Consider the following 25140-nt stretch of genomic DNA (forward strand, 5'->3'; position numbering starts at 1 on the left):
TAATATATTATAGGTAAATACCACAGTGTGTCTTGAAGTTTTGTTGATAATATTCATAAAATAAACTATGACCTGCAAAGTAGATTTGAAAATCTAGCAACTTATACTGGCAACATATGAACATTATTTACTACCTGTTTTCAAGATCTTAATACAATTCTTTCATGTTGAATATTTAATTTTCTCAACTATTTTTGCAAATAAATTGAATTGCATTTTACAATAACAAAGTGTTATAACCTATTTGTAATACAACAGAACTTTGCTTGTTTCAGGGATTAAGGGTAAAAGAAAAAAGTACTAACCACCATGGCTGCAGGCAGTCTCTGTTCATTATCTCTCTTTCATAAGCTATCACTGTCTTTAGTTTCCATTATATACTGCTAAGTACAAAAAACAAAACAAAAAGATACAGAAAAACAAAACCCAATTCAACATGTAATGTCTTAAAACATTTACTTTATTTTGCTTACAATTGTTTTGATTAGGAATTTGGGAAGAACACACTGGGATGGCTCCTATCTAATCCATGGTACACTGACCTCAACTAGAATGGTTCAAATGACTGGAGAGGAGTCAGATGACTGGTTCAGTCATGGCCACGTATCTGGAACCTTGGCTCTGGTCTTTGCTGAGTACCTCGTTTCTTCTCCAGGGGGCATCTACTGGGGGCAGAAAATTCAAGATGGCTTCTTATTCATTTGTCTAATGCCTTGACTGAGATGACTTGAACAACTGTGGCAGGGAATCTCTGTCTTGCTCCGTGTTCTCTCCAATGTGTCTAGGTTACTCTTTCTTACAGCATGGCTGACCTCTGATAGTTAATCTTCTTATGTGGGGTGTGACATCCCCAAAGCAATTCCAGGAAACCTAAGGAGGACTTATACTCAGAAGATACTCAGTGTCGCTTTTGCTATATTCTTTTGGTTACAGAGGACTAGCCCAAATTTAATGAGGGAAGGAACTACACAGGGCATGAGAAGCAGGAGAAATGGTTCATTAGGCTGGAGGCTGGTTGAGGAGGCACATCTTTGAAATTAGCTACCACACTATAAATATACCCCCTCTGTTCTGGCTCTCTCATGGGATGAATGAGTGAGCTCTTTGGAGTACCTGGCTCACCTCTACCCTATAGTACCCTGATTTAGAAGACCTCTCTTTCTAAGCATGTTCCACTACTTACCATCTTCCATAGTATGCTCCTTTGCATCTTGCTTTTTATAAGTTCCCGTTTTCCTGTAAGCAGTATCTCAGGAAGGATGACAGTGAAATGACCCATAGATATTCTCTGTGATGCCTAGTTAACCAATGGAAAACTCAAGCATCTTTTTCATTCCAAATTGTGAAATATATCAGCTGAAGAGCTTTTCTCTCATTCTCTCTGATCTCTCTTCAGTTTTGTCTACTTTTTTTCCCTTTACAACCACCACCTGCTCCAATTAGACTCAAAGGCAGAACAAATATCCATTTTAGCCAACATGTAATCTCTGGAAATGATTCTCATAAAGTTCTTCTCATTTGGCTTTCAGTAAAGTAAACCACCCTTCAACTTTTCTTATTTAAAAGGGAAATAATTGTCATTAATGAAAACTATTGCACTTACTAGCAGGCTAGAGAAGACCACTTTTCTTCTCCTCCTTCTGTCCATCCTCTGCTTTCAATATTTTGGTCAGCCATTGTAAGCAGGAGGAGGTTGGCTATTTATTGATTATGATTGGGCCATTTCTTCTGCCTTTTAATAAGGCTTGAATAAGAGTATATGCCCCCAGTTAAAGATGGCATCCTTTGGAATGTAGATAATCAGTGTCCCTTGTTTTCTTTTACCTGAATGCTCTAACAGCAATTCCAGGGAAACAAAAATTCCTCATCAGTGTTGTCGTAGACAAACATGACCTTTTGTCTACATGTTCCTGATTTATGAAAATGTTCTTGTTGACTGGAATATACATTCTTGGGAAAAGGTGTAACTAGTTTCTTCCAACTATATGTCTATATAGAGAATATGGTACAAATGAATTTTGAGGGAATCACAACACATATCTAATTAGACAGCATACTAGTGACAGATTACTACAAGCTGGGAAATTAGTGTATGGGCCTCCAGCAAATGTTTTTTCCTTGAAGAAAAAATTAGTAATTTTAATCTACAAGGTGAAAATGACAGAAAAGGAAAACAGAATTTTTGTTTCCGTTTTATTTTCTTTAGGTAACTATAATATCTTCTACTTATTTTAGTTTGTCATTTTATTTAGTGTGTTAACTCCTGTTCTAAAACAGTCATTTCATATCATGTGAAAAAACTTTTCAAGGGCTGTCTTCCATTCTACTGGGACATAAGCTTCCAGTGTTAACATAGGGAAACTTCAGTTGATATTAGCAGGGATCACTATGCAGAGAATAGAGACACTCCTTTCAGCACATCCAAGTTCAGTTTATAATTGACAGACCAAAATGCATCACTAGTGTCAGAAACAATCAGTTTTAGGATGGGTCAGTTTGTAATGAGGTAATGAACTTTGGCTTAAGTAAAATGGCAAATATTAACTAACAGATGGCAAAAATATTAGTCATTACTATCACATCTATTTATAAGACAAGTGAGAACAGCAAAACATTTGTGATTGCAAATGAATAAGGTGATATATTAGTTACAACTCTTTTGTTTCCAAGTGACAGAAAACCAGTGTACTGTTGGTTAGGATTAAGATTGTGAGAAAGGGAAAATGCAAAATAACAACTGCCTAATAAGAAGGATGTTATTTATCTTCCATAGAAATGTAAGTGGTCCAAAGTGGGTGTAGGGGCTCCAGAGATATCCGAGAACCAGCCTCCTTTTAATATTTTATGTCATCAAGTTCAGTGCAGAACGTCCACCTTGTGTGTGTCTAGGAGACCGTTTAAAGCCCCACCCATTATGTTCATATTCTATCCAGCAAAAGGCAGTAAAAAGGAGTGATATGGTCACACCCAGCTTCAAGGAAACCTGGGAAATTATCCTTTTGTTTAGTGACAGTTTTATATACTTGTTCTACTTAAGGCAGGGCAAATAGCTTCTGTGGGGTTAACCAGCAGTATCTGCCACTCCCAACTTAAGCTAGTTGAGGTAACAAAGGACGTGTTAAAAAATGGGGTGGTTTATAAGAACTAAGAACAACTAGTAGAAACAGACATTCCAAACCATCCGGACTCTGTTGTCTCTGTCTCCTCTTGCTTATATCCTTCATGTTTTCTTCTCACTCTTTCCTGTCCATATTACACCAGCCATCACTGCTGACAATGCTGAGGCTTTACAACTTTCTAGTTTATTTGCTGGAATCTCTAATTCTGTTCCTCACTTCCAGTTTCAAATTTCCCAGAAGGTGCTTTTATTAGTTCAACTTGAGTCAGCCACTGACTTGTACTAATTGACTGTGACCAGTGGAGCAGAGTCAAAGTATATAAAATAGCCATTGCCTTGTTAACCATCGGTGGAGAGGGGGTCAGTTCCCAGAAGGAAGAGATCAAACAAATAGTGAATTCTGGACATATGTAATTTACTTATATATGTAATGAGAACTGATGATCTTTTAAAAAAAAATCCCTTGTAGGTAAGCTCTCAGAACTACTGTGGTCTCCAATAGCAAAGACCTTTTGTTATTTCCTGTCAATTCATAAATCACGTTGGTAGTTGATATTTTACCTTCATTCCTGTTAATTTATGATTTTAAATGATGCAAGTATTTTGAAGTGTCTTGCATTGGACCATTTGAATATGAAACATCTGACCCTTACTCTGATGTGTAAAAAAAATCACCAGAATCTATGTGATATAAACTATTTTGATAATTTGTAAATTAATCCTGGTTAAGTAGATTATTTTGTCAAAGTAGAATTTTTTTGCATGATTTATTCTCTAAATCAGCTGGTAGAAAGTGCTTCTACAGATAGCCTGAGTGCTTTTTGTAATATTAAACCTAAATGTAAGTTTTCTGAAACCCTTGTTTCTTGTGTTCTGTTGACTTTATAGCTCAGAGTTCTGCCCATTAAATTTCATAGTTAAAAGTGAATTAGCCTCACACAGTAGACCAGTTTCTTAAGACTGTATCAGTGTGAAATTGATTTACACTAATTAAAGCAGTCAATTTGGAGCTTCATTCTGAAGTTCATACTAGGCAGGAAAAGAATAACTTTTTCTATATGACAAAATGTTTTTGATTTTTCTTATCTTAATGCACTGTCTAGAGTATAATAAGAATCCCACTGAGCAAGATGGAATAAGAATCCCGTAAACAGTAAGAATATCAGGAATTTACTTCTTTTGCTCTCTGTGGTCCGCCTTTCAGTATTCTAGCCTACTTAGAAGATACTTTGTTCTATAGTTGCAAATAGATGGGGCAATCAAGACTTAAAAAACATTTCTAAATCACTGAAGTATACACTCATTCAGACTTAAAAGTATATCATATACTATTTAGGTTGATCATACATAGATGATTTTTTTTAACTCCTTGCAATATACGAGCATTCTGACAAGAGCTTTACCAATGTTGCCACATTAACCTATTAGAAGGTAGTCCCTAACTGTCATTTGTGAAAGAGAAAGTCAATGAATTAATTAATGTTCCCCAAGTCACCAATAGATATACATGCAGAGCCACAATTTGAATCATGATTTAAGTAGTTTAAAACACTGTGCTCTAAATTACATTGTTTTATCAACCAACAATGCCTCTAAGCTCTGTTAATTTATTAATAATATTCTAATTTCTCTTTAAAGAAAAGTGACCGTATTATTGGAATTTTTGTGACAATCCTGAATTCTGCTTCAATTTCCCAAGGCACTTATTTAATAGATTTATTTTCTTAGGTCAGTTTATTCAACAATCAAGTGACCTTAATATTCAAGAACTACCCAAAGTAGTGTGAATAGAGTGATGAACTGAACACTTTTAGTTGCTTTTAGACCTTGTCCTTATAGAGCTTTTGAAATAAATAAATGGTTAAAATCACATTAATTGAACATATACTTCATTATGCACTAGTGGTAAACAGGACAGACAAAATTCTGGAACTCATGGGGCTTGTAATCTATGAGATTATATTGAGTATTTTAGCAGACATCTTTGACCAAGAGAATATTAACACATGACTTCACAGTTAGAGGGGAAATGCAGGCTTGCAGCTAGAATGGTGCTCCATTTAGAGTGGGGTGAGCAGGAGTGGAGACTGTTGGATGACAAGGTAAGAGAGACAGGCAGGGACAAATTATATAGGCTCTGTTGATAGAGAGTTTGTTTATTACTGTGAGTGACATGGGAAGCACTGGAAGGTTTTGAGCATAAGAGGGACATAATCTGATTTATGTTCTTCAAAAATCACTTTCGACAGCTGGGTGAATGTGCTGCAGGAGGATGGCAGTGGGGCCGGAGATCTGATGAGCAGACTTTTGAAATGCAGTATGTTTAGTGCCATACGGCAACTTACAGGGTGAATTCATGAAGAAACTCGTAAAAGCCAGGTAATTGGTTTTTTAACACTGAAACAAACAAAAAACAAACTATAAAAATAAAACTATGGCAATATATGGATCTAAAAATTTTATCAACTTAAATTTATGTAAATCAGTCTTTCTTCTTGCTTTCTTGATTTCTTGCTTGCTTCTTGCTTTCATCTTTTTTTCCAATAAATGAGTCAGGAGCACCTTGCATTCTCCATACATTCAGGGTCCTTTCATTATAACTCAATATAGCAATTCTTTTAAAATGTAAAACAGGTAGGCTGTATAATCAACTTCAAACAATTAAGTGTAAATCGATCCTTTACCTGAGAGAACCAGCTTGAGAAATACTAATCTTTGTAGCAACATTAGTCAGCTTTACTAATAAAAATATTATATCACTAATACAAGAATTTTCTTCAAAGAGGAAATATATGACATTTCATAAAATTGGCAAATTAATTGTTCCTGCTACTGAAATGTCTGATTTGTTCAAGACTTTAACTAAGGGACATACACAAAGTTTGGTGCCTGATGCACAGAATTCATGCCCTTTCCTTTGCTTATACTTCACTATTTAATCTCAAAGAGGCCAAAGCTCTTAATTAAAGACAAAGATGGATATGCCTTGGTGCAAAGTTGTTTTTATTTCTGAATGAGCACACTTGTGAAACTGATTTCCTCAATAGCAGGGCCAGGTGGAGAGATGGAGGTCACCTCTGTGTAGCAGCATGCTCCTCCCAGATCGATAGGAAGCCAGCAATGCTGTCCTTCCTCAGTGACCAGATGGGCCAAGTCCTGCAGAATCGTCCACAGCCATTATTCTGTGCATCAGGCTGTGCAATTGATTTCAAGATAACAGACAAGAGGGAAAGGGCTGTCAGGCTTGACTACCTCCTGTCAATGCAGGAGCCCTGGAACAGTATAATTCAGAAAATTTTTGTCAATTTGGGTAAGCTAGGATGGAATCCTGACAGGGCGATTCTTTATTTGTCATGCAGTCTGAAGGTGCAGTGGGAATCTGCTCTTTGGTGCCTGGGCAGACGCTGGCCTGGGGAGAATAGTACGTCATGATGCATGGCTCAATTTCACAGGCAAGACCCATGGAGGATTTTGTTTCATGGGTAGGAAAGAATAAAACAGGTGGAAATGAAGGGTAGAGTTTATTTTTCAAAGCCTATCTAAGATATTCCATGTCTCTCAATCCCTGCCTTGCCTTTATATCATGAAGTTATTTTTCTGTCAGCTTCTAAATGTCAAGTATCTACAGAATATGAAATTCTCTCTCTGCTAATAACCAAGTCAGTAATGTAGGAAATGGAGAAACTAATATCTCAGGAATAAGGAAACATACTCTAAGTGTCGCTGCAGTTTTGTTTTGACTTGGAGGGGGCAAATCAAGTTGCAATAATTGTGTCATGTATGGATGGATTTAAAATCACGCATCAGGCTGTGCTAAATCATGTGAAAAGTGTTTGAATGAAAACATTAATTACATCTCATAGTAAACATCAAAGAGACTAGACAAGTCATGCTTTTGTTTTGCTTAATACTGGAGATGTCAGAGCTACTTGACTACAGATTCCCTAGGGCCCCTTTGTTTTGTCGTATTTCATCTGTTGTACAACTTCATGGACATTTAGGTTGTTGCTCTATGGTTTACAAATAATGATAATGTCAAAGTGACTTTATCCCAGGCTCTTACTAAAACTGTAAAATAGGAACTTAGGGATCTTCTAGAATAATAGGTAACATCCTGTTCAATAAATACCAGAGCTCAGGTGCCTATTGGATAGAAGTAAATTCTAGGAATAAAAGATAAGCCACAGACGAGTCACAGTCTGTTAAGAAATAGAAGAATTGAGAGGTTTCTGAAATTCTGTGTATTTTCTATTTGGAATATCAAAAACATAAAATGAAAACAAATGAAAAGCAAACAAGTGCAGTGGAGTTTGGTGGTTTTAGTTTAAGATGTAGTTTTTAAATAGTTCTGTACAATATTGTTACTGCGCTACAGATAAAAAGATCTGAAAGACATGAATCTTGTCTTCAAGGGGCTCCTGTTTTAGTGAAAATATTCACTCAACAAAGATTAGAGCACCTGCTGGAGGGAGATGTTGAGCTATTCTGGAACTTTACTGGTATTGCTGAAAATTATTTTAGATCTGAGATGTTAAAGATTTTTATCTGTGATATTTGGTGATATATCATAAGAAGCTTAATGTTCTCTTTTAGTTTTAAAAAATATATCTTCATAATTTATTTGGTTACAGTATTTACTGTTGTTTTCCAGGAATGGTTGCATTATAATCATGAATGAATCATAATTTATAATATTTAAAAGCTAAATTATTAACGATTCATATTTTATAATTCATAAGAATATAAAAGGCCTAAGAGAAGTTTGACTTGGGATTTACTAAGAAGACTAAAGTTCATTTTGAAAGTAATGTTTAAACTTCAGCTATGATAAATAAAATCTTAGTAAAATGATTTACTGTAAAACAAGCATGTCATATCTGCTTATTTGCAGATAGACCAATAAAATTTGTATATCCTTCCCTTGCTAGCTTGTTAAATTTGGTTTTTATCAAGGTAGGGTGTTAAATTTAGTGAAAAGATTTTCTGAAATAATCATACTGCATAGTCAGGATGTTTTATCTTTTTATGTATTGTTGGATTAGATTTGCTAAAATTTTAGTAAGGATTTTTGCATCTATTTTCATGAGAGGTATTGACATGCAACTACCTTTTCCTGTAGTATCTATGAATAGTTTTAGTATCAAGTTAATGTTGGCCTAGTAAAATGAGTTGGAAAGTGGTGCCTACTTTATTTTCAGAAAGATTTTGTGTAGATATTGTGTAGATTTGGCATTATTTCCACTTCTGTGTTGATGGACTTCAATAGAAAAGCCGTTTGGACACAGAGTGTCATTTGCAGGAATATTCTGAACTGCACTCTAAATTTTTCTAGGACATATAAGGTAATTCGGCTTTTATGTTTCTTCTTATGACAATTTTGACAATTTGTTTTTCTAAGAAATTTGTTCTTTTCATCTAAGCAGTTGAATTTATTGTCACCAAGTTGTTCACAGTACAATCTTCTTACACTATAGTATCTGAAGGATTTGTAGTGATTGCGTCTCCTAAAATTTTGACAGTGCCTTTCTTATTTTTATTTTTTAAATTAGTCAACTAGAATATTAAAAATATTGTTGCTTTTTTCTATGAGCCAGCTTTGGTTTCACTTTTTCCTCTTGCTGTTCTCCATTTGGTGGATATATGCTCTTAGCTTTATTATTTCCTTCTTTTTACTTGCTTTGGTTTTCTGTTATCATTACATTTGGTGAATGTTGCCTATGCAACTGAATAGAAAGTGATGCTGCTGTTGTTGAATGTGATGTTCTTCAAATGTAAAGTAGATCATGTTGTTCTTTAGGTCTTCTGCATGTTTACAGGTTATTGATCAACATGTTTTACTGAGGAGAGGTTTTGAGTTGTCCAACATTAACAGTCGATTTGTCAATGTCTCCTTTCAGTTCTCTCTACTTTTCCTTTTGGTACATTTTGAAGTTCTATTATTTGGTATATACTCATATTTTACATACAGTTAACAAATTGGTCATTTTATTATTAATTGATAGCTTTTTATCTTGATGCTGTTCCTCAAACTCTACTTAGATATTAATATGATCAGTTTGAATTTCTCTTGATGAGAAATTCAAATACTCTCTTGATGAGAGTATGCACAGATTTTTTTCCCATTGTTAAAATTTAACATTTCCATTTTTTATCTTTAAATGTATTTTTATAGACACCATATAGTTGGCTTTCTTAATGTTGAAAAATTATCAGAAAAATATCCTTTGTTTCCTTTCTCTCAGATACTACAGCCCTGCAGTAACCAATGTTGAATGTTATTTTATAAATTGTGTCCATTTGGATATATATATTTTTAAGATGAATGGACAAGCCTTCTAAAAGTTACTTCATCATGGCAGAATTGAAGTCTTGTGTTTTATTTTTTTAAATAATTTTTCAAAATGTATGATATATTTTTGTTTTTATCAATTATAAAATTATAATAGCTATATGATAATATTTGAAAAGAGTTCCTTCCTAGTCTCAGGAAACTTGTAACTTCAATTTTTATGCATATTTTTGTTTCAAAGAATTATGATATAGTCATCAAAAAAGAAACTTTCACGTAAAAATATGGTATATAATATTGGCAAAATTATTTTGTGGCACAAGAGTGACAGAAATATGAATTTATGAACAAAAATAAAATTTTGTATAATTCTAATTATTTAGGAGAAACATTTTTTAAAGTGTGAGTGTGGATTTAAGATCACTGTGCATTTGGATTATAGTGAATATACTTTAAAGTCTTACACAACCATTTTTTGTAATAAGAATATATATAACATGTTGAAAATTATATCAATTTCGTGTATTTAGACTTATGATGACTTTTTAAAATATTACTTTAAATGTGCTAGGATTGCATTGATTTTTATCTTTTTTTTTTAATGGTCCATGAGCAAAACAAAATTGGAGACCACTGTGCATCAACAAATTTTTTGATAGTTAGCAATGGATACCTTAGTGAGGAATGTTTCCAGGAACAACTGAGATATAATCAAAGGCAAAAATAAAGTCACTCACATATTCAGGAAATGGAGAAGCCCCAGCATCTTGGAATAATAAAACTTACTGTGGTGGAAACAGAGGAAGAAACATATTATAATATATACATATGTATATATGTAAACACTTATAAACATATATAAATATAAAATGTGTATATTACATGCATATTATAAAACATGTGTATGTATTGCACACATACATTACACAAGCATATATAGCCATTCAAAGACGATTTTAAATTTTATTTCTTTATTATTTATATTAGATTTTTGCTCTTTTTTTATTGAAGTATAGCCAGTTACAATGTGCCCATTTCTGCTGTACAGAATAATGTCTGAATCATACAAATATATTTGTTTTAATATTATTTTTCATTAAAGATTGTTACAAGATATTGAATATAGTTCCCTAGTGCTATATAGAAGAAATTTGGTTTTTTATCTACTTTTATATATAGTGTTTAACCTTTGCAAATCTCAAGCTCCCAAATTTAGCCTTTCCCACCCCCTTTTCCCTGATAACCATGAAGATTGTTTGCTATGTTTGTGAGTCTGTTTCTGTTTTGTAGATGAGTTCATTAGTGTCCTCTTTTTCTTTTTTTAGATTCCACATGTAGATTTGATTTTATTGTGATTTTAAATTTTAATTTGTGATAAAGTAGGTGCTATTATAGGTTTCTGAGCAAAGAAAATGACAAGGTAAGACATTATCTGCTTGAAGTCTAACTTAGTAGCAGTATTCAAAAATGAACGGTAATGAGAGGAAAGGCAGGTAGGAGGCTACTGGAATTATATAAGCTTAAGGCATTAAGGGCTGGGGGTGAATGAAATGACTGTTCTGAACTTAAAAACTGCTATTACATAAGAATAACTATTATATACTAAAATCAAGGTTTTGAATTCCTCCTTAGAAAATGTTTTTATGAGTGAAAATTTCGTATAGGATTCTATAACCAAATAATTTTTGAATGTTTAGAGAAGGAGAGCAAATTGATGTTACTATTACAACTGTCACTGAAATTAAATTTTACTGTTTTTTTTTTCTTCATATGTTAAGCATCAAAATATTTTGTTAGCCTAACCCAGGCCATAATTTCTCTCAGCTTTATCTGGCTCTTGTAAAGCTAGAGGCATCAAGAAATGTTTGGTGGACCCAACAGCCTTCTGCATGTTTCCAATTATCCACTCAGGATCCATTTTACCCTGATGTTTTAGCACTTGTCAGTAGTAGAGATGACATTAAAATAAAATCTCTCTGTGTGTGGTACCTAAATGCTTCAACTAAAATTTAATTGAAGCAAAGTCTTAACTAATATGATGATTCTAGCTGCATTTATTGTCTATGACAGTTGTTAAAGTTATCTCAACCCAAAATTTTGAGACTTAAAATGGTATATTATTTATGACAATTCTTTGGGTTGACTAGTCACTTAGACTGCTTTTCTATTCTGCTGGTGCTCTGGCATCATTGTAAGGTCTAAAATGTGCTCATTCACATGACCAATAGTTGATCCCAGTTAGTGGCTGAGAACCTAGTTAGTGTTCACAGCAAAGGGCTTCAGTTCTCCTCTATTTATGTACTTCTGTGTTTCCTGCTGCTTGGGTTTACTCACAATCTGGTGGTCTCAGGGTAATTGAACTCTTTTACAGTAGCTGGCCTTTGAGACTTCAAAGGCAGAAACTGTTAGGCCATCTTAAGTTTTAGGCCTGTAACTGGAACAGTGTCAGTGTTGCTGTGTTCTGTTGGTAAAAGCTTATCACAGGACCAGTTCAAAGTCAAGGAGAAGGGTCTACTCAAGGGTGCGAACACTGGGATATGAATCAGTAGTGGCAACAAATGATGCAGTCTAATAACGTTCTATCAAAACTGGCTCATTCCCATTTTCTTCTTTCATTGAGTTTTCTAGCTTTGCAGTCCTAGAAGATCATACTTTTTGTGCCATCAATAACAGTCAATAAGTTGACTAAGACTAATTTTCTAGAAATGTCTAACCTGCAAAGTTTCTCCTAAAAATTTCTATTTCCTACAATGTTATAAATATAACATATTCTAACATATTCTAAATATAAAGAAATTAAAATTCTTTGCATGACTTATGTACAAATACTTTAAAAATAATATTGATTCCATTTTTCCATTAAACATTGCATTTTCATAATTTTCTTGATAACTGCTATAAATCATATGCTAGTATACTTCTCACTGTGGAGAACAACTAATTTACTACATTGTGATATGTGTGCGTGCGTGTGTGTGTGTGTATATATATATCACTGAATTTTATAAATAAAATTAGAAACCTAATCAAGATTGTTTAAATGATCTCAATTTCCTTTCATTCATGGAAAGAATGTTATCAGAAATTCCTAAAAAAAAAAAACAAAAACAAAACTTGTAGTCCTTTTTTAATGACTCACAAAATTATTATTTTGATTTTATTATTATTTTTGTACTTATTTTACCTCTTGGTGAAAGGAAATACATTTAGTATGGATAATAAGTCAAAATATAAAACACTCTAAAATTTTTCTCAGGTTAAGTGTTTATACTTCTCTGTTTATTAATCTCTACTCTCATAAAGGCAAATAAACTCTCTTCACCAAGCAACAAAGGCTACCTTGTGCAAAAATGGCAGTCAGTCTTTTATTTTTGTATTCAATACAGCCAAGTCCAAGGGGCCTGTATCTTTGTATCTGCTTATTATCACATGTACAGATAGTGAATGCAAATGCTGCTGACAAATAGTTTACAAAGTTAAGAGTATCTTGAGAGTGTTTTCTTTGATTGAGGGTTTTTCAGTTTACTAAGACAAAAATTGCTTCTAGCACTTGAAATGTGATCGCATTGTTTAGATACAGATCCCCAAGTGTCCTGAATCACAGATATGTATCTTAAATGTCAATGGGGACTGTCTGTGTTAATCCATCCTTTTGCAGACAAACATGCCCTTGGCAGTTTCTACCCAGGATTCAGCAGTGCTTTTTAATTGACAATTTAAAATTTGCAACATGCAATGCCTCTATTCCTAATCCCCAAACCATAGTTATGTCTCTTGTAAGCCATAAGCAGGCCAAGGACACTAAGGTCTTTAAGTTTCAAGAGCCTGTGGGATCTGGAATGTATATCAGCCAGTACATATGTAGCCTGCTGAGAAATAGCAGTGGTGCAGAAAAATATGGTTCTATTTCTTGATCAGTATAGGTTAAATAGTTCTTTATTTCCTCCCTTTCATTATGTATTTCTAGCTCAGTGCTGTGAAACCCACTGACAGTAAATCCCTGGAAACTAGGGTGTGAGAGAGGAATTTGTTTACTTGTAGGGAAATTGCAATTACCCCCTACAGTTTGGGGGGATATAATTTGCAGACCACTTGAACTGAGTGTATTTTTACCAAGGACAAATCTTTTTGTTTGTTTGTGATGGAATTTCAAAGTTCTAAATATGCAATGGGAGGGGAGCAAATTTTGCCTGGGAGAGGTTGCTGTAATGTTAGTAAACTAAAAAAAAAAAAAAAAAAAAAAAATATATATATATATATATATATATATATATATGAATAAATATATAAAACTCTCTTAGGTTGCTAAGACCTAGCAGAAGCAAATGAAAGTAGGGGCATTTCATGATGAAAACAAGGACAGAAAGAGACTTACTGAATAATTAAAAATGAGCAAATAACATGGTTATGGTCTGATTTCATATATAAACATGAAAAGTTAGAATCTTTTGGATGATTTCATGACACTTTTATAGAAACTCCAGGGTAAAAGGCTTTTCTTTAATTTTAGCTTTTCATTTCTCTTAAAAAATTGCATAAAATGAGATAGGGATATTATACTCTGTGGCTCATTTTTTTTTTCTGTCAGAGTCCTAAGAATGGAAAGCTCAAACAAATGAAAGCAAGAAAATTGATACCTTAAGGAAGTTTCCATTTTCTGAAAACTCAGAAAAGAGTAAGAAAAAAAGTAGTAAAAACTTCAGCAATTGAGTATTTAGAATATTTTTATGTAATTTGTAACCATTATAATTTCCTAGGTAACACAGTGTTGCATATTCAGAAAACACTATAGTGTAACAGAGAAAGCAAAGTGCCAAGTCATGAATTCTAATCTAAGAAATTTAAAAAATTTTAAGAACTTTAAGAATATTTTAGCATTGTAACTAAAAAACTTCAGTAACCTCTCTGTTTTTTAATCTGAAAAATGGAATAGAATGGAGAAGGAGACCTAAATTTTGGGGAAAAGTAGGTAAGATATTTAATTTGAGAAAAAATTTAAAAAGTTAAAAACAGAGTGACAGTCCACTCTGGCATAATAGATTAACTGGTGGTACCAGATATGAGCTTCTAAAATTTAACACAATACTAAAAAAGTAGGCAGATATTTGTAGGAACTCCTTTTAAGCATTGGACAAAAGGCAGCATAGGACTTGAATCTTTTATGGAAGGCAAACATGAGAGATGAACCCGAAGTTCCCCACGCTTCCTGCCCGGGGACACCTTGCTGACTGTATCACAGGGAAGTGAAGCCTGACAGAATGTGATGGTCTCCTAAAGTTAGTAGGCATAGGGGACGTTTCTGGGATATAAAGCATCTGGAATTCATGAGCAGGATTCTGAAGATAAAACAGTTGCTGAGGGAGTTAGATTAAGTAGATATTTGTGAAGGGCTCAGCCTTGAGCCCTTGATTGACTCCTGGGATATACATTCAGAGGGCGAGGCTTGGCAAAGTTGAGAAGACAACAGCTGCTACTGGGGTGATCACGGATCCTAAAGGTGGTACTGCTGGGAGACGTCAGTGCTGGCCTACCCTGAACAGAGGGACTCTCTGAACAATGGCACATTTAGTTGATACCACATCGTAAGAAACAAAAACATACTCTAAATGCCATATTGAAGAGCTAAGTAAAAACTGTAACATACTTTTCCTAGAAAAAAATAATATCAAGACTAACAGGATAATGAAAATCTACAAGACAGTAAATTTCCCTCCAGAGCAAAAATCAACATTTAGAGAAAGGTAACGAAAGCTGTCATTGGCAATGTCCAGTGTGCAATTAAAATCTACCTGATGTGTGAAAAAATAGAAAAATATTACCCTTAGATGAGAGAGCACACAATGAATAAAAACTACTCCTGAGATTACCTAGAAGTTAGAATAAGCAGACAGGACTTTGAAACAACTGTTACAAGTATACTCAAGGAAATTAGGAAAAGTAGCCATAGTGAATGATCAGATGGGAAATTTCATTGTAGATACAGAAATGTTAAATATGAAGCACATGGAAACATAAACTATATACTTATGAAAAGGAGACAACATATATAGAAAAATTGTGTATTGATTACTCTAGAGTTTAGGGTCAAATGCAAAAAAGCTATAAAAGGTAAAGGAATGATCTGAGAAAACTGTAATTAACTTCTAGAATGGTGAGGAAGTTTGTGGTAGACCAAGAACAGGAACTTCTAGTGTGAAGAATTCCTGGACACCAAGAAAAAAAGTAGTGGAAATAAATGTGAGGATTACTTATCATATGCCTGGTCTGGAATGAACTATTGTTGAGTAAGGAGTTATTATTTCTGAGATACTTGAAGACACAGTATTGTGTCATAAGAAAGGCAAATTATATCTACTTACCTCTCTGTGTATTATGCAGAACATTTCTTCAGGATGTTAACAGTTCATAAGTAATAGATTGCATAATCAAATCATTGGAAATTCCAGATTAAATAAAATGTTATTATTTCTTCTAAGCACTACATGCTGGCTTCTTTACTTGCTTCAGCTTTCTGCTTAAATATCACCTCGTTAGTGAGAACTTTCTTGATAATCTGAAATACTACCCTTTATGTCTCGATGTGGGTTCTTAAATAGTTATATATTAAACAAAAATTATTTGTGCTACACACATAGGATTTATGTACTTTACTCTGTGTAGGTTATAACTCAATTAATACAAACATGAAAAATAGCATTGCCTTACTTATTTTCTCTGCATTACTTTCCATTATAGCATGTAGTATGTGGCATATAGTGTGTGACGTAGATACTCAACAGCAGTAAGGATTTTATTCCTTCTTTGTTTGCTGCTGTATATAGAATGTCCAGGGCAGAGCCTGCTCCTGGTAGGTACTAAGTGTTGGGTCATTGTGTGAATGGATGATTTCTCAGAATTTGACGCTGCTGCTGATGTGATGCTACAGGAAAGACATGTACCATGATGTTTTCAGATACATATGTGAAACTTATTTTCTGAAGGTTTATTTTAGACTAGTGTTCTGATGGATGATTCAAATTTAATAAAACTTAAAATTTCCACATAAATCAAGTTTGAGGAATATTATTTGCACATCATAATCTAGAAAATATTGATCAAGTCTAGTGGACAGAAAATAAATGTAGAGAAGAATATAGTGAGAAGAATGAAAAAAAATCCAAGGATGCAAGCTTAGAACATTTTAACATGAAAATGAGAAAGGGAAATGATCCAGATTATAACAGATTTGAAAATTGTATACAATGTGAGAGATCAGTTGAAGAAAGAAGTATTTTAAGTTCTTTAGCCTAAAAAAAATAGAAATAGGATACTGATATTATTTGAAGTTGGACAACTTGAGGGATGCCATTTTAGGGAGGACTATCTCACACCATATCACATTCAACTTCAGTTCTTTTTAGTCCTGCTGTGACATGGGAAACAGACTTTGGTTTCAGCTGGATTTTCCTACTTTAGAGAATTGTAAGGCAGCAAGAAAACAGGTTCTTCTATATTCTGTGATCTGATGGGACTCTTAGCCAGCCCCTTCTAATGGAAGTAAAAGTTACTTCATAATGATGATAATTTTATTGTGATATTTTAAACATAGTCTATAATATAAAAGGGAAACTTTCCTTCAAGAAATTTTTATCTGTAGGATATGAGGTGAAAGATGCCTCATTACTGATATCATCAGTGTCAATACATCAACAGTGATCAACTATAGTCAAACCTTAGTATAATATCAAGTCCAAACACATCAAGTATCTACTTGTAGTCATTCTGTTTAGTTATTATATTTGCTATAAAGAAAGTACAAGTGCGTGACGGTTGGTATTTTATGTCAAATTGGCCATGCCATAGAGTTCAGATATTTAGTGAAAATGTTTCTATAAGAGTGTTTCCGGGTGAGATTTACATTTCAATCAGTGGACTCTGAGGAAGCAGATCACCCTGTATAATGTGAGTGGACTTCATCCAATCAATTGGAGGCCAGAGTAGAACAAAATGCTGACGTCTTCGGAGCAAGCAGAAATTCTCTAGCAAATTGTCCTTGGACTTTATCTGCGATATTGACTCTTCCTGTTTCACCAGCTGAGTGACTTTGAACTCAGACTGCAGTTTCTTTCCCTGAGTCTCCAGTCTGCCACCCTTCCTATCAGGTTTTGAACTCACCAAGCCCCCAGGATCTCATGAGCCAACTCCTTAAAATAAACCTCTTGTGTGTGTATGTATACATCTTCTTGGTTCTCTTTCTCTGAGGAACCCTGACTAATACAATATGTAGTCATTAATTTAGTAAGATAGTATGGATATTGAAGGAATTTATGACAACATACTTTACCTCAAATAGAGTTAAAATCTTGAGCATTAAAATTAAGGAAGTTGATATACACTTACTTGAATGAAAAATAAAGTAAAAAGCTGCAATTCTATTTTTAATTCTGATATCCAGTTTTAAAAGTGAGTTTAGATACATATTGTAATTTAGCAAGTTTACTTACATATAAATTGTATAATAAATTTTATACTTTAAAAATTATTAATTGATCTTCTTCAGTTGTTAGTTTCTTTAAGAATCTGTACCCTCTTTTATCTATTTCACATTATAATTATATATTAGAAAAATATATTCTTTAAAATTCTTCTAATATCTATGTTAACAAAGATATGTTGAAATGGTGAACAGGTGAGATTTCATATGTGAACTGTCTTTTATTTGATATTATAACATACTGGCTTTGAAAACCTATTCATCTGACAGAAAAAAAATTGTACATAATTGAGTAGATACCATTTTAGCACTTTTACATAGATCATTTATTCTAGTGTGTATCAAAATAACTCTTCCATAGAAACTAAAATGAATAAACATGAGTTTGTCCAGTTTTTAAGAAGAACTTTGTCTTCAAATCATATTCTCATGAATGCATTTATTCATGGAATATTAATAACTGGTTCTATAGGACTTCAATTTCTATGAATACATTTGCTCAGATGGTCTGATTTTTTAAATATAGCAAAAATAATCATTTCCTAATGATTATAGCCTATGTGAATAATACAAAAATTCAAGGAAACATGTGTGGTTTAGAAATACAGTTTAAAAAATGGAATGAATTGCTAAAATGTTAAGGGAAATTTAAATTATTCAGTTAAATCCAATGGCAATGTGTCCTTCAAATAGCATAAAAACTTGAAAAGTACCTGAAAACAGTAACAAATTTTTCTACCCAAAGGAAAGGGAAGGCTGGATTTGAGTTTTAAATGTAAAATACAGGCTATATTGGATCAACTGACTTGTGCATGTCTGAGAATTTGGGGACTTCTCCAGGGCACAGAGATGATTTTGACAAGCTTGTTTTATTTGTTGCTTGGAATGTTTGGAAGTCTTTTAACAACATAGCAGGCATTTTAGGGCTCTGAAAACTTCACTGTGCTTTGTAATAGGTTCCCAGCTTTTGGAGGAGGTGATGGGGATGACTTATATAACCCTTCTGGTTCATATTTTTTCCACATTTACCAAGTATCTCATTTTGGTCACTGAAGAGTCATCAAGCACCTGTTTTTACTTTATTTTTTGAAATCATTTGTGCCTAGATATCCCTTAATAGGAGTTAATAATTAAAATATTAATATTACTACTGATACGTATAATTTGAGTCCATACTACATGCTGTGAACACCGCTAAATGCTTTACACTTACATGATTCATTTAATACTTACAACCTATGAGGTGGTTACTGTAATTCTCTCTATATAAGTACACTAGGGCTTAGGTAAGTTAGTTGATTTGCCTAATACCATGCTGCTAATTAAGGAACATAGGCAATATGTTTCTATGTCAAGATCTAATCACTTTCTCAAAATGTATTTTAATTAAGAATTTCTAAACCCTGCTTAGTAGCATTTATTACATATATCACCTATGGTTTCTGTCCCATTTCTAAACTGTTGTCAATCTTACATTACCAAAGACCACCAGCATGAGGTGATATAAAAACCAACCTTTATCTTTGTACTTACTCATTTTCCATGTAATTTTTATAAATACCTTCAACTCATCTTAGATACTCAGGAGTCAGAAATTTACCACAGCTCCTCACCGGAGACATTTACATCACGAACAAGACTTTGAGTGAAAGATCGAAAGAGTGGTGTGCGTGGTTTCAAAATCAAATATAAAGCTTAAATTTTAAGGTATCTTAATATGTAGAAACAGATCATGCCTGGGGTGAGAGATCTTTAGGGTACCTTATATTTCAAGTTCTCCAAAACAAAGCACAGTTTATTTCACCTAGACAATAGGCAGTTTTTCCTCTCTCTAAGTTTCCTGTATATATTAACCTTACTTAATTCCACATATGGTCTATTGCCAGGGATGTCTGTTGCATACATATTTATGAGAGTAAAAAGACTCTTTTGATGGCAGGACACAGCACAATGACATTTGTGTAGATGAAAGATAGAACTCACTGTTCTTATAAATCCAAACTAGAGAAAAGTGCCAGACAAGGCCACACAGTGCGTTGTACTGGGGACAGGTTAACAACAAGTTGAAGCTGCTGGGAGCTGCTTATCTATGGCAAGTGGGTAGGGTTAGCTACTTATTTTTTTTACATCAGAAGCCCATGGACAACTTACGCTATCACAGGTGGTCCAGAGATTCTAGGAGGCGTACAAGGAGGTTACAGAAAGCTCTGCAGTGAGGGAGTCTCTGAGGGTACTAGCAGGAATGCCCATTGATTTTAATTTGGACACATTTCAGGACTTTTTGTTGGAAGGAGCTCTGTTTAAGTGGGCTGATTTGTAAGGAGCAGCATCCGTGATATTAAGTAGAATTTGTAAATAAGGGAAATGTTGCCTCCAGAATCCAGAAAGGACTAAAAAATGTTAGACTGACATGTCCTTAATAAAGATCCAGTGTAATCCCTTGGAGAAAGATGTTATATCAATGTAACATTATCAGGGTTCCTGGAGAAAGACAGATGCAGTTAAGATCTTGTCTGTAAAGATGGGGGTGTGTCACGGCAAAGCAGCAGAGGTAGCCGTTGGTTAGCCCAGGAAAGATGTATTGGTCCTTTTACAGGTAAAGGCAAACTGAGGCTGAGAGGCTGTTGGAAGAGGCACTGAGTAGAATGTATCAGCCAAATTTATAATAGCAAAATTTTTACTGGTTGCAGATTGGACAGAGTTAGTAATTTCAATAATACTGGGTTGCATTAGTTTCCTAGGGCTGCTATGGTAAAGCACCACAGACTGGGTGGCTTAAAGAATCAACATTGATTTTCTCACAGTTCTGGAGGTTAGATGTACGAGATCAAGGTATTGGCAAGTTTGCTTTCATTACGAGGCCTCGCTCCTTGACTGGTAGATATTTTCTCCCTCTGTCTTCACATGGTCTCTCCTCTGTGTAAGGCTGTGTCCTCATTTTCTCTTCTTATAACCAGTCATATTGAATTAGGGCCCACCTGTATGACCTCCTTTTACATCTTTAAAGACCTTATCGTCAAACATAGTCAAATTCTGAGGTACTAGGGATTAGGACTTCAACATGAATTTTGGGGAGACAGTTCAGTCCATAACATGGGTATTGAGTAAGGCCTCAATGAGGGGGAGGACCACATCAGTAAAACAGTAGGAATCTACTGTGCGGTGCCATTTGTTCTATGTTATAAGTGGGGAAAAAATTATCCAAATCCATATGTAGAGCTTATTCAATAAATCTAAATAATACCTATAATACAATTAATTGTATTGGAAGGCTGGCATGCCATTCTGCTCACAGTGTCAGTTGTTCTATAAGATTTAAAGATTCTTTTGATGGCAGGACACAGCACAGTTAATGAGAGATCGCATGGGGTTTGCAGCTGGGAGAGTGGAGTGTAACAGCAAGCTGGAGCTGTAGGGGGCACTTACGTATGGCAAGGGGGAATGGAGTCAGCTAGGTTTCCCGGGAATGGAGTCAGCTAGGTTTCCCAGAATCCTTGCAGACTGGCCAATTTAATAATTTCTTTTGGTCTCTAGAACATAGGGGCTGACCCTAGTTGTCTGGACTAGTTCACCTGACCCTGGGTTGAGTAGGGCCTGTGCATCATGGCCCAGGAGTATGAGAGCCCAATCTAAGGTTGGGTGTGGATTGAACTACTCAAGAAAGGGAACTAACCAGAAACCTCTCAAGATAAACAAATTTAAAAAATTACGTTATAATACATTATATTATTTAGTAATTTTTTTAAAAAGTGATTTTATATTAGGAAAGGGTGCCTGATGAATCATCCTTCAACATAAATGTAACAATAAAGTATATGATTTGGTAAAACTATACATAAATGAACTTGCTCCTTTGGTCTATTGAATCTTTGTGGTCAATACTGCCTTGTCTCTATGTTCATCCAAACTGATAAAAAGTGAATTGGCAGGAGGAAGGTATAGCTCAAGTGGTAGAGTGCATGCTTGGTATGCACAAGGTCCTGGGTTCAATCCCCAGTACCTTCTCTAATTACTTCTCCCTTCAAAAAAAAAAAAAAGAAAACTTAATTGGTAGTTGATTTTCAGTGCTGAATTAATGTATATTAAACTTGCATTATGGGTGTTAACAAATGAGTACTAGATACAGAAAATGTTACATAGAACAGGAGGTGATTTAGGGATAACTTAGCTATACATTCTTATTTTTAAAAAGAAGAAAATATGTCACAGGGCGTTATTAAGGAACTTATACAAAGATGCAGAATTAACAAATGCCATAGTCAGGATTTGAAACTGACTCTCTCAGTCTCCAGACTTATCTTCATTTATACTCTGTTCGACACTATTCTTCAAGTTTTGTGAACAGAGTTTCTTTAATCAAAAGTTGTTAGTAGTAACTTATGGTGAAAAATAATATGAAAATGAATATATGTATGCTCATGTATGACTGAAGCATTATGCTGTACACCAGAAACTGACACAACATTGTAAACTGACTATACATCAATAAAAAAACATGTAAACTGGATAATTTTAAGTAAATTATTAATCTCTGCAGATTATAGATTATTCATCTTCATCAAGTTGCAATTTCCTGACATTATGTATCAGGTTTATATTAAAGATATTAAAAGCCTTGAGAAGTGTCAAATAATAAAATTATATTACCAACTGCTATGTTTGTAACATAAAAAGTAATCCTAAACATATGGAATATATTTAATTTTACTGAGGAATGTTTAATGACAATGGTAGAACTGTCTTTGGGAGTTATATAACTTAGCTTCATAGAGTCAGTTTATTGATGTAAACCAATTTTAATCAGATTGAGGTTATATTTATATATCTTATAAATATCATGTTTTATGCTGTGCTATACCTATCCAAATATATGCTCTGAAAATATATCTTACTTGAGAGTTATTAGGCCATGAGTATGTATTTTTAAATATTTCATAAAAGTTAATATAATTTCTACTCAGGCCACTCTCACTATCTTCCATCTTAATATCTTTAATATTAGAAATAATAGCATCTCAACTGCCTCTTTCCTTTTTCTCCTATCCTGTCCAGTTGGTCTCTGTGTTACTGATCGCTCTGTAGTAGAACAGCATGAGTTACTACTCCTAAACAATATGATTCCACTCAAAATGATGCCTTTGAGCTACCAATCACAGGCAAAGCACAGCATGAGGATTGCAATACAAGATTGTGAACTCTATCCATGATCCATGAAGTCATGCTTTTTCTATGTAACTTAGTAATTTCCCCTAAAAATTGGCTTCAAAGAATATTCTTATCTTTTAAAACTCCAAAAATTTTAAATGGAAACTTCTGTAACAACCTCTCTTAAAGTCTCTCTTAAACAGCCTAAGAGCTGCCATTGGTGTTTAATGAACAAAATGAAGGTGAATTCTCATAGGTTTTCTTTTTGTATATATTTTAGTACTACAGCATATCTTTTAATGTAAAAGGAGAGGAATAAGATGATTGTACTGCTTGTTTTCTGTTTTCTGTTTGATTTTTACCTCAAGAGTAAAGCTTCTTGAATAAACCAAACTTTGATAAATGTTGGAGTTCTCAGGACATTTAAAAATTTTCCACTTCATTTGTAGCTATCTAAAATTTGACTACAGTTCTAACAAAATTTAGAAATACTGCAACAGTGAAGGAGATTTAAGTGACCGGGTAAGGCAAAATAAATTATCATTTCTTGAACAGTATTTACCATCTTATAAAGGACAGAATAAATTACCATATTTCATGTTTTCTATTTGGCAATGGGCAGTCTCTAGTTTTTTTTTTTTTTAAATATTGTTTACTGAAGCCAGTGGAACAGAGTAGAGAGCCCAGAAATAAATCCATGCATATACAGTCAACCAATCCTCCACAAAAATGCCTAGAAAATAAAATAGGGAAAGAAGAGTCTCTTTAATAAGAGGTATTAGCAAAACTGGATATTCACATGCAAAATAATAAAGTTGAACCCTTATCTTAGACCATATATAAAAATCAATTCAAATTAGATTAAAGACTTAAAGACCTGAAACCATAAAACTCTAGGGAAAAATAGAAAAAAACTCTTTGACATTTGCCTTGATGGTGATTTTTTGGATTTGACACCATAGCAGAGACAACAAAGGCAAAGACAAATAAGTGGAACTACATCAAACTAACGGCAAAGGAAGCAACATAGTGAAAGGACAAACCACAGAACAGGAATAAACATTTTCAAACCATATATCTAATAAGAGGTTAATATCCAAAATATATAAGGAATTCATTTAACTCAATGGTTAAACAATAATAATAATGCAGTTAAAATGTAGGGAAGGGAACTGAATAGACAGTTCCCTAAAAAAGACATACAAGTGGTTAACAAGTATATGCAAAAATGTTCAATATTCCTCCTTGGTTAAGTTTATTTCTGGGTATATAATTGTTTTTGCTACGTTGGAAATGTTTATGCCAGTTATAAAATTCTGGTTTTTGAAGTGGAAAAAAACCCAAAGAATGAAGAGCTGCAAATGGCAAAATACCCTTCTTTTTAATGGATGAGTTGTATTCCACTACATACATATGCTACATCTCCTTTATCTGTTCATCTATTGATGTGTACTTAGGATGCTTTCATATCTTGGCAATTATAAATAATGTTGCTGTTAATATTGAGGTATATGTATCTTTTTGAGTTAATATTTTTGTTTTTCTTGGATGTATGCCCAGAAGTGGAGTTGCTGGGCCATGTGATGGTTCTATTTTGAGTTTTTGAGAAACCTCCATATTGTTTTCCATAGTGGCTGTACCAATTTGCATTCCCACCAACGGTGTACAAGGTTTCCCTTTTCTCCACACTCTTGCCAACATTTGTTATTTGTGTTCTTTTTGATGATGACCATTCTGACAGGTGTGAGATGATGTCTCATTGTGATTTTGATTTGCATTTCCCTGATATTGGTGATGTTGAGCAGCTTTTCATGTTCCTATTGGCTGTCTGCGTTTCCTCTTTTGGAAAAATGCCTGTTCAATTCTTCTGCCCATATTTTAAATGGGTTCTTCATTTGTTTGCTTTATAACTGAAGTACAGTTGATTTATTTAAAATATTGTGTTAGTTTCTGGGGGTACAGCATGGATGGACTTGGCATTATGCTAAGTGAAATAAATCAAAGACAAATACTGTTAAGATATCACTTACAATCTAAAAAAATAAAACAGACTAGCGAATATAACAGAAAAGAAACAGACTCCCAGATGTAGAGAAGGAAGTAGTCATTACCAAT

At 33.9% G+C, this 25140-nt stretch overlaps 1 non-coding gene across 1 annotated transcript; it reads left to right on the forward strand.

The window, feature by feature from the left end:
• The first annotated feature begins 21812 nt into the window (after positions 1 to 21812).
• On the forward strand, positions 21813 to 21885 carry TRNAT-GGU. The gene has a single exon. It is a non-coding gene; the product is annotated as a tRNA-Thr (tRNA).
• The last annotated feature ends 3255 nt before the right edge of the window (positions 21886 to 25140 follow it).

Source organism: Camelus ferus, chromosome 3 (assembly GCF_009834535.1).
Source record: "Camelus ferus isolate YT-003-E chromosome 3, BCGSAC_Cfer_1.0, whole genome shotgun sequence".
In the NCBI taxonomy this organism is placed as follows: Eukaryota; Metazoa; Chordata; class Mammalia; order Artiodactyla; family Camelidae; genus Camelus; species Camelus ferus.